The following is a 19,776-nucleotide window of genomic DNA, read 5'->3' on the forward strand; positions in this document are numbered from 1 at the left end:
TGAAGCGCTTTGCAGACCACGGCCACCAGCACATGTGCCAAACGGCACCCACAGCTCTCGGGTCTCGCCTCCATTACCATTTCAGGGTGTTTCCTAATGGGAATCTCTGCTGCTGTCCCAGTTTGCTGGGAAATCCATGCATATTCGTGGTGCTGTGCTCTGCCCACTGGGTAGTACTGACAAAATGCTGGATGAGGTGCCTTGGCTTTGGCACTATGATACCATAAATCCTCATCACTTTAGGGATACGATGCCGTTGTGCTCTGCTTGCACAGCTCAGGGCTGGTTTCCCAATGAAATAACCAATTAAGAGCCCCAAAGAGGAGTTCATTTTTTATGGGTAGAGCCCTCTTTTGGCCACTCTACCAGCTTTACAAAGTAGCCTGGCTGAGGCCCATTGCTCATTTCAGTTATGGAAATCCTTCTGTCCCCTGACAGTTGTTTTGCAGCGCTACGAAGCTTAGTTTTGTGCTTCAAAGTTTTGTACCCAAAAATAAGATAATGCATTCTGGCAGGGTTTCCTCCTTAATGGCTAAAATATACGTATACATGTCTTTAGTTATTATGGCTGGGAAGCTTCTGATGCAGCCTGTGGCTGATATTATTTTGCTATATAAGTAACCCTTGATCTCGTCTTGATACGATAAAAAGAAGGTTAAAGAGAAATATGTATGCAGAACACTTTCTGAAACACCCAGAAGCCAACAAGACACCATCCTGAACGAAATGAGCTGCTTCTCAAAGGCTCAAACACTCAGGGTATTCTCTTTGTCTCCCTCCAAACCAGTCCCCAAACGAGATACACAGCAGAGAAGAACATTTAGTGAAGCGAAGCTCTTTCTGCTAACACATGCAGTGAGAGAAAGCTAATTATGTTTTAGAGAAAACACAGACTCTCTCTCCCCTCCTCTCATCTCTTTTTGGTTTTCAGTTTGCCCAAGATAATAACTTACAGCCACAGTTATCAGAGCAGGATCCCCAGCTGCACGTGGCCAGCGACGCCAGTCCTTGTGAGGTGTGGAACGAACAGCCCCCTGCACCCGACAGGGCAGAGGCCCATAAAGGGTCCTGGGCTTTCCACTGTGATCCTCAGGGTCCAGGCACAAGGGAAGGGATTCAGGAATTGTTAAAGAGGTAAAAAGGCAGAACTAGTCTTGGACACCTATTGATGTGATCCTGCTATCTTTAGAGGAGGCTTTATGTCCTTATCAAGCTATAACCTGGTGGTCACAGAGCTCCGGGGACCCCTTACCATCCCTTCATTCTACTGACAAGTCCAACCCAAACCAATGCCATTAATAAATGTCATCTGTTTACTAACATTAATAACTTATTTACATTACTAATTAATTACAGCCCAGTTCTGAAGATCCCCCAATTCCAGGCTGCAGATGTACCCCTGCAGCCAGGCTATGGGAACCCACTGAACTAAATGGGACATGGGACCCCTTCGTGCCTGCAAGGCAGTGCCCTGTGCAGGGACACTCTGGTGGGGGCTGGCTCGGTCATTGGCTTCTTGACACCCCCCATGACTTGGGAAAATGGGCTCCCTGCACTTCCCATGGCAAAAGCCAGACTGAACTTTGCCTGCTAATATGTGCTCCTAAGGGCAGGATTTGGCTGGGATCTGGAGGGATTTCTGAAATTAAATCATTGCTACACAAGCAGGGATTTCAGCAGAGCTGGGAAATCCAGAGATAAGTAAAACACCAGCAGAACAGTGAGCTCTAGCCTCAGAGATTCACCTCCTTCGTGATCCCACAGCCCAAGAGCATCCACACTGCTTACAGCCCTGTGGTGGGATACCTCTCCTCCCGAGAAATCAGGAGCTATCAGCTAGCCTCACACCTACCTACCCTGAGCCTGATCAAGAAGAAACTGCATCTGCTTTTGCATCAAGAGAAAGCTGAGAGAGGAGCCTCTCCTGCTTCTGATCAGAGAAGTGTCAGGGAAATCATTATCTCTTTTTCCATCCACAGACATGATCCCACTGCAGCTAAGCTGTCTTGCCTGGTTCTCACCATTAATTTAATAATTAAGGACTGTAGAGGGTTAAGTGCTTTCCCTAGACCCGTTGCAGAACATCTAATCACTTTTTTCTTTTCCTACCACCACCCTTCTCTGTGACTCAAAGGTTTTTTTACATGCACAAGTGAGTTGAGCCTTCCAGCCTGCTGGGGTGGCAGGCAGACACTGCCAGTCCAGTTTTATAGTTGGGGAAACATCAAAGGAGAGACTTGGTTCAGGCAGGAAGCCAGCGCAGAGCGAGGGTAAGTGCCCAGCTCTGGCTGCCCTAGGGAATGCCACGGGGTGGCGCAACACTGCCCGGTGGAGGGCTTGGTACTGTTCTGGGCAGGTCGCACAAGCACCCTCCAGCCACAGTACTGAGCCTTACTGTGCCCCAAGATGCTGCTACCCGGGGACCAGGAAGGCAAAAAAAGACTCTGAATCAGTCACAAAACTAGAAAACCAAGAGATTTTCCAGTTCAAAATGTGAAGATGAGCGGAATTTAGAGACCTAAGTGGCATGCCACATTCCCCAGCCATTTGTTTGAGCTTGATTCCTCCTTGTCTGGGGGCTTTTCCCATTTACAGGCTCAGCTTATTCCCAAGCTTCAGCACAGCTTTGCTTCTAAAACCACCTGGAGCGAATGTGTGAGCAAGGACAAGGTGCTGCAGGTCAGTCAGAGCTGTCCCTTCTCCCACACGGTACAAAACCCTGCTCCTGCCTGCCAGGCAATGCTGCCTTGCTCCTGCCTGCAGAAATCCCCCACAGCTGGGCAGATCTGCAATGCAAATGTAAAACAAAAGCGGTAACATCCCTTCCCGCAGTGTTACCATGGCACTCCCTACACCTGCCTGCTCTTGAAAAGCTACCCCTCTCCTTCAAGAATTTGCTACACCAGATCTAGCTGCTTGTGCAGGTGACAAACACCCCCACTAGCTCCGGGCAGAGGGCCAGATCCAGCCAGCCCGAGCCCCACGCCAGCAGGGTCAACCGGTTGCTTCCCTGGTGTGTGCAGAAGCAGCGGCAGCAGCTGATGATGAGGTGCTTCAGGGTTTCCATTTCACTCACCCTCCCCTGTCTCCATCATCCACGTCCTCGTGTCCCATCTCCCTGGCCCCGACTCAAAGCAGACATTCCCCTTTCCCTGCAATCTCCCTTTGAAGTGCTCCTGACAACCTGGGCCGGGGAGGAGATAGCTATTATTTACGAAATGAGGGAATGCTATTTTTACTTGCCTCTTGGAAGCACTAGGAGCAGTAACAGAGCTGGAATACAAATGACGCTGCCTCGCTGCCTCTCCCCTGGCTGGCTGGAGATTGTAGGGCTGCCTCCACAAGCCATTATGGGAGGCGGGGGGCACAGGGGGCCGAGAAGGCTCTTATTAAACATCCCGCTGCACTCATCAAGGGCTGTTTATTTAAGAATCTCAGCCATAATATAATCGACTTGGCCGGGCTCGTTTCGGCTCTCGAGGTTTGCGGCTGTGCCGAGCAGAGCTTCCCAGGCAAGGGCTTCCCAGAGGCTGCGCCGCCAGCAGCAGGAATGCTGAGCCTGCAGCGCAGCGCCGGAGGCTCCCGGGCGCCCTGCGCTATTCCAGCGGAGGTGAAGCCACTGCGGCTTCGTGCAGGGGATTCCTGGCTGCTGCGCTGACGTCAGGGAAGCTGCACAGCTTTATCTCGGAGATAAGCCGGCTGAGCGAGGGGATGGGGACCTCCTTGAGGCTGTGCTGTGGGTGGCAGTGCTCCAGCTCTGCCCCGGGGCTGTGCTGGGACCTGAAGGAGCTCAGAAGTGACAAATTGATCTGCGCTGGTGTTTCCATGTGCTATGGCATGGCTGAAGCTAGCAAGAAGTAGAGGGCTGTTCAGGCTCTTCTGCACCCCAGGGTACAAATCCTCAGTCTGCTCCAGGACAGCTCCTGGAGAGAGATATTTTGCCCTGGTCTCCCTGTGAACTGCTCTGGACTCCAGCCAGCCTAATATTTCATTTCCAAGTGTGGTCATAACCTTAAAAAAATGCAGTAACAAGCTGATAATGCCCCTTAATGCACTCCCAGACTGCAACTGCATTTAGCCTCAGCTGAAGAGATTCTCAGCTTGATGATGACCCCTTACTCAGTGATCCTTTTCCGAGGACCTGTCCAGTGTCCCCTCAAACATACAACCCCCCTGGAGAAAGACTGCGGTGAGGACAGTGTCACCAAGAAGAGAGAAGGGATGGTGTGCAGCTTTTGTCCCATATCATGCAGCCCAAAGTGAGCATGCTGGACAGGATAGTGATTTACAGCTAACCCAGCATTCCCAGGAAGGGAAACACAAGAAGCTGGTTTGTGCTGCCAACTCCCACCTCATGTCTTCTCCGGAATCATTGCTGTATGCAGCAGAAGGTGTTTTTTCACAGCTGCATAGAGAAGCTTTCTGGGTGTTTCATCTTTGTTTTCTCAGCCTCTGGCTTGGGGAATTTTATTTTCATTCCAGTTTTAGCCTCTGGAACAAAAAAGGCTTCCACATGCTTTGCTACAAGCCCCATGTGCCCACCAGAGCTGAGCCACACCACAAACCTGGGCAGCGCTTGCATTCAGAGGCAGCACACTGCAGCCCCCGAGCAGAAATTCCACCCTTGAGTCTCTCCTCTCATTCTGACAGCTTCAATCCCAATGCACCAGAGCCTTCACCAGCTCCTATCTTGGTTTTTGGGGTTTTTTTTCAGATGGCCTTTTAACTTGTGGTGCTGCTCTGCTTTGGAAAGCAGCAGATGAATTGTTCACCTTTCAGTAAGAAGAGAGGCATGGAAGAAGGAAGAGCACATCTCTGGATGGTGTGGCTCAGGGTACACTCTCTGTGACTTTGCCCTTGGGACTGTCCTGCCACTACTGGAAGAGGACAGGGAGGCACAAGCCAAGAGTAGGTGCCTCTCTCTCTACAACCTTCCTTGGAAGAGCTGCAAGAAATGGAGACCTATCTTCTACACCACCAACCACACACAAAGAACCTCTGATGTAACCTTCACTGCTGCTCTCCTGCTGTGGGATCAGCAAAACTCTCCCAAATGCATTAGAGAGATGTTTTTTCTAGGGAGCTCAGGAATAGCAGCACAGAAGGAAACATTTCAGTGAACATCACTGCAGTGCCATTAATGCCTCCTAGGCTTGTCCAGCCCAGCCAAGGGGATAAAGCTGACTCCAAGGACAAACACTGACTGAGCTTCTGTCACCCAAAGATCATGAAGCAGCATGAGCTATTGCTAATGTCAGGACTGCAAACATCCCTCCTGAGTCTGGAATGCATACTCACTAAGTATCCTGTGAGCTATGCATGGGTCAGAAGGCTGGGGAACAGAGACAACAAAAAGCTGAGAAGTTACTGGCATTTCTTCTGGCATCTTTGAGAGAGCAGAGCTGGAATGTGGAGATCCAGGCAGGTCTCAGTGCTGACCCTTCTCTCTCTTCTATTGGTTTTGACTTGAGAATCTTAGACAACACAGAGAGAGGTCACAGTCAACCCCTTCAAGCTCTCAGTCCTGAAGTAAAGATACTTACTTTCAGATGCTGCCTGGCTGGTTTAGTGCCTCAGCACCCTTGCATACAAAATGATTTGTTCAGAAGCAAAAGGCAAGTCTCATATTGCACAGATTCACCCAGGTTTGACAAGTTCAGCGTGGGCATCATTCCCCAAAGTGGAGGGCAGTATGCACACGTTCTTCTTCTTAGAAGAGGAAGAAAGCAGAACATACATAGGGTGTCTCAGTCCTGCCAGCAGCCCTCCTTACAAAGCATAAATTGTAACCGCCTCCATACACTGAATTGAATTATGCAGAGAACTGAAACATCTGAAATCAGCAAGAGGCAAAGGCTTTTGGTAGCACACCACACAGCCTGCAGAAGTCGATGCTGAAAGGCAGCAGCCATGGCCAAGAACATCACCAGGAGGGCTGGCAGCTGGCCTAGTCCTCTACAGGCCAGACAGAGCTAATATTGGTGTCAGGTTTAATTCCCTGGAATACCCAAAACACCAACATGCCTGCAGGAAAATTCACTTGGGCACAAGCATCAAGACACAACAGAGGTCCCATTGGTCCCATTTTGTCTATGGGGGGAGGGTGATGCCAGAGGTTGGTCAGCCTACCCAGGCGTGACTGCATCTCGTGGCATCTGCCTCAGCACAGAGCAAAAGTTGACCAGGGTCCCATGGATGAAGTCTGGCCTTCCTGGGACAGCTTGGTGAAAGATGAGGGGATGCTCATCCACTGCAACATGGGGTCAGCCAAGGACTGAGCCCTGGGAAATCCCTACTCTGCAGAATAAACCACACAGTAAGGAAAGAAACAGAATAAATGTCTGAAACAAATGTAACATTTGTTACTTGCTGAGAGAAGCCTCAGCAAAAGCAGGGGTGAGCAAAAGCCTGCAGGGGATTGCCAACGAGACCTTTGGATCATGTCCCTATCTAGCTCTGCCTAGGTGTCAGGAACTATTTGTCTAATGCAGTTTTGCTTGGCTATTTGCTTGCTTCCAGAACTGGTCACCCTCCTCACTTGTAAAGCTGAAATAACTCCATCTGTGCAGGAGATCTGACCCACTCAGTTACACTCCTGGTGACTTCTGCAGGCTTAGAACCTGAAAAGCATCACATTTCCATGGGAAACAAGGCTGTCTGCTGACAGGCTGGGCAGATGGGCAGAGTCCAAGGGCATGAGATTTAACACATCCAAGTGCCAGGTTCTACACACTGGCCACAACAACCCCATGCAGTGCTACAGGCTGGGGTCAGAGTGGCTGGAGAGCAGCCAGGCAGAAAGGGACCTGGGGGTACTGGTGGACAGCAGCTGAACATGAGCCAGCAGTGTGCCCAGGTGGCCAAGGGCATCCTGGTCTGCATCAGGAACAGTGTGGCCAGCAGGAGCAGGGAGGTCATTCTGTCCTGTACACTGCACTGGTTAGGCCACACCTTGAGTCCTGTGTCCAGTTCTGGGGGCCTCAGTTGAGGAAAGATGTTGAGATGCTGGAAGGTGTCCAGAGAAGGGCAACAAAGCTGGGGAGGGGTTTGGAGCACAGCCCTGTGAGGAGAGGCTGAGGGAGCTGGGGTTGCTTAGCCTGGAGAAGAGGAGACTCAGGGGAGACCTTCTTGCTCTCTACAACTACCTGAAGGGAGGTTGTAGCCAGGTGGGGGTTGGTCTCTTCTCCCAGGCAACCAGCACCAGAACAAGAGGACACAGTCTCAAGCTGCACCAGGGGAGGTTTAGGCTGGATGTTAGGAAGAAACTCTTCAGAGGAGTGACTGGCCAAGGAGGTGGTGGAGTCACCATCACTGATGGTGTTTAGGAAGAGACTGGAAGGGGCACTTGGTTGCATGGTTTAGTTGTTTAGGGGGTGTTGGGTGATAGGTTGGACTCAATGATCTCAAAGGTATCTTCCAACCTGGTCTATTCTATTCTATTCTATTCTATTCTATATGAAAACATCAAGCCTGTCCCTTCCATCCCCTGGGGTGCTGAGGCATCTTTTTGCAGGGGTTGGCTTGTCACCCACTGCTGCTGCTCAAATCCCCCGGGACTGCCAGTTCCCAAGTTGCTGCTCTGTGAGCCACGGTGATTAATCACTACCTTCTCCCTGGTGTGATGGCACATCAGTGTCTGCAATTTCATGTCCTCTAGCCAGAATAGAGAGAAGTCATCAAATCTGTAAACACAACTACATGTGGTATCACTTCCAGCTGTGTTCTCTCTCTTTTCTCCCCTCAACTTGGGTATTTCTGCATGAGGGGAGTAAGAAATTGGGAAGAACTTCAGGTGCCTGGAAGAGCTTTTGAAGGCTTTCAAAGGACAGTGACTGAAACCACACACACATGAAAATGATCAGCGTGGTCTACAATTACATGTACCTAATTTTTCAGCCTGTCAGATCCCTCAGAGAGACAGCCTTCTGCCCTGGCTCTCTTAGCAGGGCTGGGGGAGAGTTGATACAGTGAAGAGATTCAACCCCTCTCTCACAGTACATGCCTCATATGTAGCTTTCTGATACAGCTGCATCCAGTGTTCTCTGTGCAGGACCCTGAGATGACCCAGTTGCCACTTCAGCATGGCTTGTCAAGGATTTATTGCACTCTGTAATGCTGGATGTCTAATTCCTAGGTGATTCCTGGGGCACAAGCCGCCTGGAGCACAAACTGCTTGGAAGAAAAATCCCTAAACAGTCTCCAAATGCAGGTCTGAGCTCTCTCCAAGCCCATGCAACACATTAGAATTAACCAGGTTGGAAGAGATCATCGAGTCTAACCTATCACCCAGCACCATCTAATCAACTAAACCATGGCACCAAGCACCCCATCCAGTCTCTTCCTAAACACCTCCAGCAATGGTGACTGCACCACCTCCCTGGGCAACACATTCCAATGGCCAGTCTCTCTTTCTGTGAAGAACTTCCTAACATCCAGCCTAAACCTCCCCTGGCACAGCTTGAGACTGTGTCCTCTTGTTCTGGTGCTGGTTGCCTGGGAGAAGAGACCAACCCCTTCCTGGCTACAACCTCCCTTCAGGTAGGTGTAGACAGCAATAAGGTCTGCCTTGGCTAAGGAGCTTCTGTTTCAGCTACAGCTGAAAGCAAGGAGTCAGGCACACCTTGCTCCTACTCCCATTCAGGTGAGTGGGGAGCCAAAGTCCTAGGTCAGTGCTGAGAGGATTGTGTCTCCTGGGTAAGAAACTCCACTCCCCTTCTAGGACTTCCATGTGAGTCACAGAACACAGCAGCCCAGTTTTCAGGTCTGAACTCCCTGCACGGAGCATGGCACACTGCCCCCTGTGTCTCAACATGTAGCTGATGGCAGGGGTCTAGGCGTACCTGGTGTGGTGGGTAAATCCACATGTGGCTGTAGAAGGTGCTAGAGGGTTTTCCACACTCTCCCATGCTGGAAAAGGGCATTTCACCACCTCTACAAAGAGTGGGGGTGGCAGGTTAGAGCTTTGGAAAGCAGAGCAGACTTGACCAGCTTTTCCTGACCGTTTTTCTGATGCCTAGCTCCAGCTGATCCCACCCAGTCACCTCTGTCTACTTTGGGTCTTTTTCCACTCAGCTGCATAATTCCACAAATCTTACAGGGACTTAAAATCTCTGAGACATCCACCTTTTCTGTCAGGTCTTGTTCAGATCAGCCAACAGGCTCAAAAGCTTTTAGAAGACAAAAGGCAGAAAGTAAGGTGTGGTAAGGCTTACAGTGGGATCGAGTGCACCCTCGGCAAGTTTGCAAGCTGAGTGGTGTGGTTGATATGCCAGAGAGATCAGATGTCATCCAGAAGGATCTGGACAAGCTCATGTGGGCCCAGGTGAACCTCATGACATTCAACAAGGCCAAGTACAAGGTCCTGCACTGGGTCAGAGAAGGGCAACAAAGCTGGGGAGGGGTTTGGAGCACAGCCCTGTGAGGAGAGGCTGAGGGAGCTGGGGTTGCTTAGCCTGGAGAAGAGGAGGCTCAGGGGAGACCTTATTGCTGTCTACAACTACCTGAAGGGAGGTTGTAGCCAGGAGGGGGTTGGTCTCTTCTCCCAGGCAACCAGCACCAGAACAAGAGGACACAGTCTCAAGCTGTGCCAGGGGAGGTTTAGGCTGGATGTTAGGAAGAAATTCTTCATAGAAAGAGAGATTGGCCATTGGAATGTGCTGCCCAGGGAGGTGGTGGAGTCACCATTGCTGGAGGTGTTTAAAAAGAGACTGGATGAGGCACTTGGTGCCATGGTTTAGTTGATTAGATGGGGCTGGGTGTTAGGTTTGACTCGATGATCTCAAAGATCTTTTCCAGCCTGGTTAATTCAATTCAACTCTATTGTACTCAGTCCCCATTATGAGTATGGGCTGGGGGAATATGTGACAGAGAGCAGCCCTGCAGAAAGGAACTGGGGGCCCTGGCAGATGAAAAGCTGGACATGAAGCAGCAATGTGCACTTGCAGCCCAGATGGCCAAAGGCACAAAGACAATCACAGGGGTGAAACACCTCTCCTACAAAAACAGGCTGAGGGAGCTGGGGTTGTTCTGGAGAAGAGGAGGCTTCAAGGAGACCTAATAGCAGCCTTCTGGTCCCTAAAGTGGGGAACAAGAAAGCTGAGGAGGAGCTGTTTCCAAGAGCTTGTAGCACTAGGAGAAGGTGCTATGGTTTTAAACTAGAGAAGGGTAGATTTAGACTGGACATTAGGGAGAAATTCTTTGCTATGAGGATGGTGGAACACTGAAACAGGCTGCTCAGGGAGGTGGTGGCCCCATCCCTGGACATATTCAAGGTCAGGCTTAGTGGGGCTTTGAACAACCTGATCTAATCAGGGATGTCCCTGCTCACTGCAGAGAGGTTGCACTAGATGACCTCTAGAGGTCCCTTCCAACCCAGTGCATTCTATAATTCAGTGAATTAGGAGCCCAGGCAAAAAAATCTAACTGCTGCAAGGCTCAGCAGAACTACACATTTGGCTCAGGTAGCTTCATTTAGCTTTCCCCCATTGCCCTGTGCGCACACATGCATTCTATCACTGCATGAAAGGCCATAAAATACCCATCCAGAGGTCAGAACTGGGATGTGGTGCAGGTTATTGATAAAGCCCATGTGGAACAGGAGAGAAGAGAGAGTCACACAAAAGAGAGAGTCAGAAGCAGCAACTGCTAGAGGATGTGCAGTCATGAAGGCTTTACACACACCCCTCATTCTCACACATGCAGACTACAAACAGAGACTACAGATTCCTTGTGCTATTTTTGCTACAGACAGAAAAGGCAGAATGAACAAAGCTACTGTAGTTACTATTTTAAGGACTTAGGACATCCTCAGATGCTGTGAAGACAAGAGGAGGAATATGTATGTATGAGCAGGCTTTTAGAGGTCCTACAGCGCATTGGGGCCCCGTGATGATGGAAGAGAGATGCTACCTAAACATGTTTGTTATGAACCCAACGAGAAAACGTGTGAATATAAATTAGCATGCATAATTTAACATACTCAATATGATGGCACTCAGGGAGAGGAATCCCTGCCAGTCCCAGTGGACTGGGAAAGAGCATTCAGACAACACCGTGTTGCCAGCTGGTCCGTGTGGCTGTGGTCCTAATGCGACCGGTGCCAGGAGAATTCTGCTGACCGCAGTCCTGCGTGGCTGTGCAGGCTGGAGGGAGCAATGGGATGGAGGCAAAAAAGGCCAGATTGATACTTCAGCACTAGGCAAATTTCTCCATGCTATCTGCAAAACACCTGTGTTCCATTGGGAGCCTGCTTTCCTGACCTCATCTCCAGCTAATTTCCCTCTTTGGGTGTCGCTGGCAAAGCTCTTGGTGACTGCATCAGGGCATCGTGGTGAACAGCACCCTTGGGGAAAGACTGCAGCAGGTCCTGTGCCCCAGTGGCTGAAGCTGCCAGAGACACAGGAGAGAAAGGACACCAGAGCAAAGCAGCCACAGGGCTGCTGCCTTTGCTGTGTCCCTTTGCATGGGTGTAACTCAGCTGGGAGAGCCAGTCAACAGACCAGGCTTATCCAGAACCTGCACAGACACAGTGCACCTCTGAAGGCTGACTCCAGCAGGTTATTGCTTACACCTCTTCCTAGAAGCACTGAACCTTTCGTTAACTCATTCTCAGCAAGTCTTATAGACATCATCACCTCCCCACAGGCCACTCACATGCTTGAAGAGGAACTGCAGAAACTTCAGATCAGTGCCAGTAAAATCCTTAGCATTTGTAAAGCAATTACTGAGCTCTGTAATTCATTAGAGCTCGAGGCAGATCCCCGGGAAAACGCTAAGCACAAGGGTGCAATACAAAACTGCTGTTGCTAACCTGATAATCATTGCTACAGAGAAAACAACTGGAAAGATTGGAAAGCCAAGAAAAATCATAGGAGAGAGAGAGCATTGCATTCATTTTCTGTTATTGCAGAGGGAGAGAGAATAAACAAGATGTCTCAATCAAGTGTGCGAGGTTTGCAGGCTGAGCTCGGAGCTCCAGCCCCACCGCTGGTGCTAATCTGCGCTATGGCACCGAGCATGCAATGCAATTCTGCTGTGCCTAAGTTTCCCCATCTGCCTTCTAGTCTCAGCGTTGCCTTTCCGTGCCTCTGGCTATATCTCAGTCCAGGCTGCTCTGCAGGCTGAGGATTGCCAGACCTCGTGAGGGACCACGGTGTGTAAAAAGAGAAACAAGAAGGGAAGCAGCTCCCAGGCTTGCTGTACAGCTGAGAGGAAGAGTCCATTTCGTTCTCAAGCCTATCCCTCGAGACCAGAGCCAGGTACTGAGATGAAGATACAAGAAAACCATCGCAGGGAGCAGCACAGTAATTTGCACTCCGGTTCTCTTATCCGTTAGCTCCTAGCTGGCATTTCCTTCAGCGGCAGAACTTAATCAGCTCCTGTGACAGTGTGCCTCCGGTGACGCTTCTGGCATGCCTTCCCCACTGCAGCCAGGGCACCGCAGACGAATTGCTGTCCCTTCTTTATGCACCCCAGTGTGGGCTTTGCCTCTCTGACTGCTCAGCTCTGCTCAGAGCCAGGGTTTCCACTGAGCTCTCTCCACCATCACACATGTCACCGGGCTATGTGGCCACCACTCATTTGGTTTCACAGAATCATAGGGGTGGGAAGGGACCTTGAAAGATTATCCAGTCCAACCCTCCTGCCAGAGCAGGATCACCTACACCAGATCACACAGGAATGCATTCAGGGGAGTTTTGACTAACTCCAGAGAGGAAGACTCCACAACCCCCCGGGCAGCCTGTTCCAGGGCTCCATCACCCTCACAGGAGAAAAATTTTTTCCTTATATATGTGTGAAACTTCCTGTGCCTCAACTTCCACCCAACACCACCAATACAATGTACAAATACACTTCTTGATTCACCTTGCCTTGCTCTGGTCAGTTTAGCATTTCTTTGATGGACAGCAGAACAAGATCTTCTCACTGCCTGGGCTCACCTACCTCCCTGGGTCGCCTCCAGGTTTGCTGCTGCCAAGGTACCAAGAAATGCACTGCACAGTGTAGACTACAAGCCCACCTTTGCCACGTGGAAATGACTCTTCCTGTGTTTGCTGTCCCAGGTTTGGAAGGATAAACAGAGTCTCTGAAGCACAAGATAAATTCCCCAGACAGGCACTGTCCATCACAGCTCCTCTTGCTTGGCTTCCCTGTGCCTCCCAGGAAAGTTTCTGGTCAGCAAACGGGGCCAGCAAACCCAGGGAGTTACAGGGTGATCCACACAGGGCAAGGCGGGCTCATGTGTGTGCTTGGGCTGTTGTTTTGAGCAAAAGGGCAGGAAAAGGAGGAAATCCCATTATGGCACCTCCCTAGCACCGTTCAGACACCAGCATTGTCTGTCCTGCCGACAAGAAGGCTTTTTATCACAATTACTCGCAAAAATGAGGCAACACGCCGAGAATTTCCAGTTCTGCCCACTACATGATACATGCTCTGATACTCCCATCAGAAACAAGCAGAGGGCAGATGCCTCCAGATGTAATTTTTAATTTCCTCTGCTCGGGAGAGTGTTTTCTTGTTTTAGTGATGTGCGTTCAAAGCGTTCGCGTTCCCATGGCAACTGCCTGCTGCCACTGGAGCTGTCATTTTCCATGCCATCCCTTCACAAACAGACATCTCCTAGCAGAAGTTTTGAAGAAATGCTCCTCTTAAACATATATTTATTAGAGACAGTGCCTGTGAGTGTGCTTTATTGATAGGCTTCTTAGGCGACTCGCAGCCTACAGAGGGGAAAGCTGTCTCCAGAAATATGCTGGCTGCCAATCTGCCTTTTCTCAGCTTTTCTGTTCCCAACCAAAACTCTCCTCTCTTTTTTTCTGCCACATACATATTAGCCACCACTTGCACCATATTTTTTTTTTCTTTAATTCCTTTCTGTTCCCATTACTCTCCCCTATGCCTAATCTTGGTCCAGCTCCCCAGTAATGCAAGCATAGCAGCAGAGTGCCCAACCGATTCAGCACATGCTAATACTATCTGCACCAGTTCACTGCCTGCTGGTACAGACACTGCTTGGGAGCCTCTCTTCTCCTGCAGGCAGAGAGCCATCGTAGCCTCATTATACATCTAAACGCAGTGAAAACCCCAAAGTACTGCAAACCAGAGACCACTACAAGAGCCTTGATGAGCATCACCCGGCGCATCTGCACTATCTCTGCCCGCGGCTCTCCCGGTGTCACTTGGCCGTATCCCACTGGGCTCCATTTGCCCTCTGGGAAGGGGTGAACACACTGGAGCAATGATGCCTCTCCCTAGTGCAGGAGCCTGTGCACGGGGCTCCCACACCGGCTGGGCGAAGGATTCGTGCCCCAGGTCCTTGTTATTTGGTGCCACTTGGGCGAGCCCTCTGCGGCGGTTCCCCGCATTGTGGCAGCTCTCTGGGCTCCATGGAGCTGAGGGATGCTGAGGCAGACTCGCCTCCCCGGCTGCCTTCCCTGCCGCAGCGAGGCACGCAGCCGCCTCCGCTCCCAGGCCGTCCTCACCTCACCATCGCACCTGAAAAGCCCACGCCTCTGCTTCAGAACTCCCTGCGGAGAAAGTGAGATGCAACATCCCGCCCACAGCGGCTTCCAAAGATTTTTTGCAAGACCCCCGAGGGAGAGTTTCTATTTCAGGCTGCACAGGTAGCCCCTAGCCCTGCTGCCCTCCAGGCACAGGGAGGCCGCCTCACCCCGCAGGCATTTCCAGGCAGCTCAGTGGGACTCCAGGTACCGCAGCGCCCCTGACCCCCACTCACACCTCTCCCATCCGAGATCCTGACAGCCCGTCGGAAAGAGACAGTGCCAGCCCTGGTGGGGGTCCCAGTGGGAAACCATGCCAGAGCTCTCTAATAGAGATGTAACATTACAGCTTCAAATTGCCTGCCTTCAGGAGACAAGTCCAAGCAGGTAAATTGGTAGGAACTGAGCAGATCCAGAGGTTGATGGAGCTAATCCCTGACGTGTTTAAATGCAAAGGCCCAGGGAGCCTCACTCAAACCTGACATGATCGCTGAAGCTTACTGCTGTGCTTAATTCTCAGGTGCAGCCTGCTTGGAGGGGTGTGAAAAGCAGAGGAAAAGGCAGAGCACCGCGAGCAAAAGCTGTATGCCGGCTTCAAGGTCAGGACATCAGCCTTCAGCAAAACCATGCACCAGGCAAGCAACAGCAAAAGAGCAGCTTCTGCTCATGCCACTGTGGAAACCACATGGATAAACATTGTTATTGTCCCTCAGAGAAGTTTAGGAGCATTTTCTTAGGCCAGCCTCCAGCAGGGACACACAGGCTCAGGGGACATTTCTTGCTGACTCCAAACTTCACATTAATTGTAACCGTCCTACCAGCCATTAATCAAACGTCTTCCACTGGCATTTTTATTGAAAATCAATTTAATAAAGTAGGTGGGAGTCCACATGCTTCCATAACATCAGATAAATATTCATGGGGCCTTCTGCTGCTTTAGCTAAATGAATTTTTTAAATTTAACTGGTGCAATTTCCTTGTTCCTTAATATATAACTTGGCTTGCCCTTGCTCGGGAGCAGAGACGAGGTGGGACTCAGCCATGTGCTGGCTGGCTCTCAGGCACACCAAGGAACAAACCTTTGCTGTCAAGCCAACACCTTTTGGCAAGGATGTTGTCGTCCACAATTGGAAATACCAGCCTGCTGGGGTCAGCCTCACCTGATGTGAATCCCCTGAGCCAAGGCTGAATTCAGAAGGGCCATTTGGAGTTGAGAAATAATTTCCAACCTCTAGGAGTGTGGCCACCGTCTCTACCCCCGCAGGTGTGCCATTCCATTTCCACTTTTCGCTCCCTGTTTAAGCAGCTATTGTGCTCCAACAGCAAATGCTAATGAAAGCCATCGGGAAACTGCATTCCCCTGATGCTTAGTGAAGAGGGTTAAAAGGCTTCCAGCTACTAAAACACACAATGCATCAGTGAAAGAACCAAAATGTACCCACACAAAGCTTCCAAATACGTGTGGTGCTTGAGTCCTAAAAGGGACGAGCACCTGAGCACCAAAATCTCCTGCACTGGGACGGCCTCCATCCGCAGCCCTGTAAGCATCTGCCCTGGGGAGAGCAGGTTAACTCCTCGCTCCCTGATGAGGCTGCAGAGCAGCCATGGCCAGGGTTTCCTCACTGCAGCCCTCCTCAAAGGCATCTATTAAGAGTCCAGAAAGGAAGAAAGGAAAAATCTGACGCATTGATCAAATTTAGTAGAAAGGCAGGATTCAGACAGTCCTTATCGGTGAGAGATTTTACGGCATCTAACAGCTTCTTTGTTAACTGGAGCAGTGAGGAGCTGCAGCTCGCAAAAAAAGAGGTGATGCAGGGCAATTCAACCACTGCCGGGACCCTTGTCATGTTATCCTAGTGATACCCTTCCCTTGAAAGGAAGCACTTTAGAAACCAAGCACATCATCATTTTCCCTTTGTTATTAACGCAGACTGACTTGTTTTCATCATTAAAGCCTCGACCTAATTCTCCCTGCACAGGCTCTCTACAGCAGCTCAGGGCTCTGGACAGGATTTGCTTTCCCTGTGCTTTAATGACATGAAGGTTGTGACTAGCCCCGCAGACAAGCACGGACAGCACTAGCCCTGGACTAGGGGGCAAGCAGCCCTCCCTGCCCCGTGCACTTCCACACTCAAGCTATTGAGGGTCACATCTCCTGTGCCCCAGCTTGAGGGAGGAGGTGGTACAAAGACAAACGGAGTCCTTGAAATGATTTCCCCCTCATCCTCAGCAGCTGCTTTAGGAAGGATGTTGACTTGCTAGAACATGTCCAGAGAAGGGCAACAAAGTTGGTAAAGGGTTTGGAACACAAGCCCTATGAGGAGAGGCTGAGGGAGCTGGGGTTGCTTAGCCTGGAGAAAAAGAGACTCAGTGGAGACCTTATTGCTGTCTATAACTACCTGAAGGGAGGTTGTAGACAGGCGGAGGCTGGTCTCTTCTCCCAGGCAACCAGCACCAGAACAAGAGGACACAGTCTCAAACTGTGACAGGGGAGGTTTAGGCTGGCTGTTAGGAAGAAGTTCTACACAGAGAGAGTGATTGCCCATTGGAATGGCCTGCCTGGGGAGGTGGTGGAGTCACCATCATTGGAGATGTTCAGGAGGAGACTTGATGGGGTGCTTGGTTGCACGGTTTAGTTGATTAGGTGGTGTTGGGTGATAGGTTGGACTCGATGATCTTGAGGGTCTCTTCCAACCTGGTTTATTCTATTTCTATTCTACTGATGCAACAGAGGTGGCAATGCCCACATTTTGGTGCCATGAGCTAGTTAAGTCACTTGGCTTCAACCAAAGCACAGCACTGGCAGTGGGGACAGTTCCCCTGCAAGCCCCTGAGCCCACTGATTTCTCCAGTTTCCCCTCTATTAAGATACCAGTCCTGTTTCTGAGAGATCACCCTTGCTGGTGACAAACTGTCTGTCAGCAAGCAGCATTAAAGAGAGGTTATCATATTCGACAAGATAATGGCATGCTTTTAGGTGGGTTTTTTTTCTCTCTTGGATGCAGGTCACACAACTAATGACATCTCCAAACGCTGAAATCCTAGATGTGAAAAGGTAAAACTTAATTGCCCTGAACAGCAACTCTTGTACTGACTCCAACATAAGGCCCATAAATATTAATACAGCTATATTTAGCCCCTTTCAATTACACACACAAAATTAAACAGCTTTCTGGGAACAAATCAGTCAGGATGGGGTTTGAGTTGGTTTGGGGTTTGGTTTTTGGCTGTATGGGGTTTGGTTATTTCTTGGGGTTTGGTTCTGTTTGTTTGGGGGTTTTCTTTTGGCGATTTCTCTGTGTGTGTGGTTTTTGTTGGTGGTTTATTTTTGTTTGCTTATTTGCCTTTCCCCTTTTCAGTGCATTCTGCATAATAATAATAATAGAGCTACGGGTTTATAAAAAGGAACTGGATGGAGGTAGAGGCTTAAAGATACTTTCACCTGGTTCAACCCACTTGCTCTGCAGGTATTCAGAAGTTCCTGCTGACTCCTATCCTCACTCCTGAGACACCTGGTTTCCCTCTTATTTGTTCTCTTATTGCAACTACCTGAAGGGAGGTTGTAGCCAGCTGGGGGTTGGTCTCTTCTCCTAGGCAACCAGCACCAGAACAAGAGGACACAGTCTCAAACTGCACCAGGGGAGGTTTAGACTGGATGTTAGGAAGAAATGCTTCATAGAGAGAGTGATTTGCCATTGGAATGGGCTGCCCAGGAAGGTGGTGGAGTCACCATCACTGGAGGTGTTCAGGAGGAGACTGGATGGGGTGCTTGGTTGCATGGTTTAATTGATTAGATGGTGTTGGATGATGGGTTGGATGTGATGATCTTGAAGGTCTCTTCCAACCTGGTCTGGTCTATTCTAGTCTAGTCTAGTCTATTGTTAGATGCAGCCTCTTTTCTGGCTGGCAACAAACTGGAGACCACTGAAGGTGTATGCACAGAGCAAAGCACACGGGAGAACCAGACACCATCCCTGGAGGTGTTCAAGAGGGGACTGGACGTGGCACTTGGTGCCATGGTTTAGTAGTCATGAGGTGTTGGGTGACAGCTTGGACTTGATGATCTTTGAGGTCTTTTCCAACCTTATTGATTCTATGATTCTTGGGGCCCCAATGTCACTGCTGGGAGAGGGATGCTGGAGGAGAAACTCCTGCCTGGCAAGGGAGGAGAGGTCCATCTGCAGTATGGCCATACCCACGGAGTGCCTTCTGCAGTTAAAGACCTTCTGTTTTGTATAAAACTCACATCCACTTCCCTGATTTGCAAATTAATTCTATGTCGCTTTCCTTGCCAAAGTGGGCTTAATGGTATTAACATTACATGACAAAGAGAAGCAATGAGAAGGCTTCTCTCATAATGATGGCCAGATTGATCAGGAAATAAGAAAGCTTTCATGCTTTTGTTCCTTAACCCTTCTTCATGCAAGCAGACAGAGCCCTTATCTAAAAAAAGGCTTTTTCAAATTCTCAGCTGAGCCCAGGTGTAGCTCTCCAAAGGGAAGGGGTCTGATCTTGGCAGCACAAAAGCTTGTAACTCAATTCCCACGTCTGGAGGGGCCCTTTACAGAAGATGTAACTTGTGGAAAGGAGAGTTTGCACCTTCATTTTTTTTTTGCAGGAGAGTGGCCTTAACTGGCTGAAGTGACATTCACAGCTCTCTAGCAGAAACGTCCTCAGGCAAGTAAGTAGGAATGTGGAACTGCAAAGATCTGATCTGGCCTCTATGAGTATAAACAACTGCCTCAACCAGAATCAGCCTTGGGCAGGGCCTCTGGCACCTACCTTCTTGCCCAGAGAGGTTGTGGAGTCTTCTTCTCTGGAGACTCTCAAAACCCACCTGGATGCATTCCTGTGTGGACTACTCTGACTGATCCTGCTTTAGCAGGGGGTTGGACTCGATCTCTGGAGGCCCCTTCCAACCACTAATGTACTGTGATACTGTGAAATTGCTGAGGTTTTGTTTGTTTGGGGATTTTTATCTTTTTATGGTCATCAAATCTTTTCTTGACCAAGTCCCCTCAATTCAAGAAGGACATTGAGACTCTTGAACATGTCCAGAGAAGGGCAATGAGGCTGGAGAGAGGCCTTGAGCACAGCCCTGTAAGGAGAGGCAGAGGGAGCTGGGGTTGTTTAGCCTGGAGAAGAGGAGGCTCAGAGGAGATCTTAGTGCTGTCTACAACTACCTGAAGGGAGGTTGTAGCCAGGTGGGGGTTGGTCTCTTCTCCCAGGCAGCCAGCACCACAACAAGAGGACATAGTCTCAAGCTGTGCCAGGGAAG

At 50.0% G+C, this 19,776-nt stretch overlaps 1 protein-coding gene across 6 annotated transcripts in view; it reads right to left on the reverse strand.

The window, feature by feature from the left end:
• Positions 1 to 19,776, reverse strand: part of GABRA3 (gamma-aminobutyric acid type A receptor subunit alpha3) — an 80,074-nt gene that overhangs the window by 35,182 nt on the left and 25,116 nt on the right. The gene's annotated exons all lie outside the window — the stretch shown is intronic.

This window comes from Dryobates pubescens, chromosome 18 (assembly GCF_014839835.1).
Source record: "Dryobates pubescens isolate bDryPub1 chromosome 18, bDryPub1.pri, whole genome shotgun sequence".
Classification (NCBI taxonomy): domain Eukaryota; kingdom Metazoa; phylum Chordata; class Aves; order Piciformes; family Picidae; genus Dryobates; species Dryobates pubescens.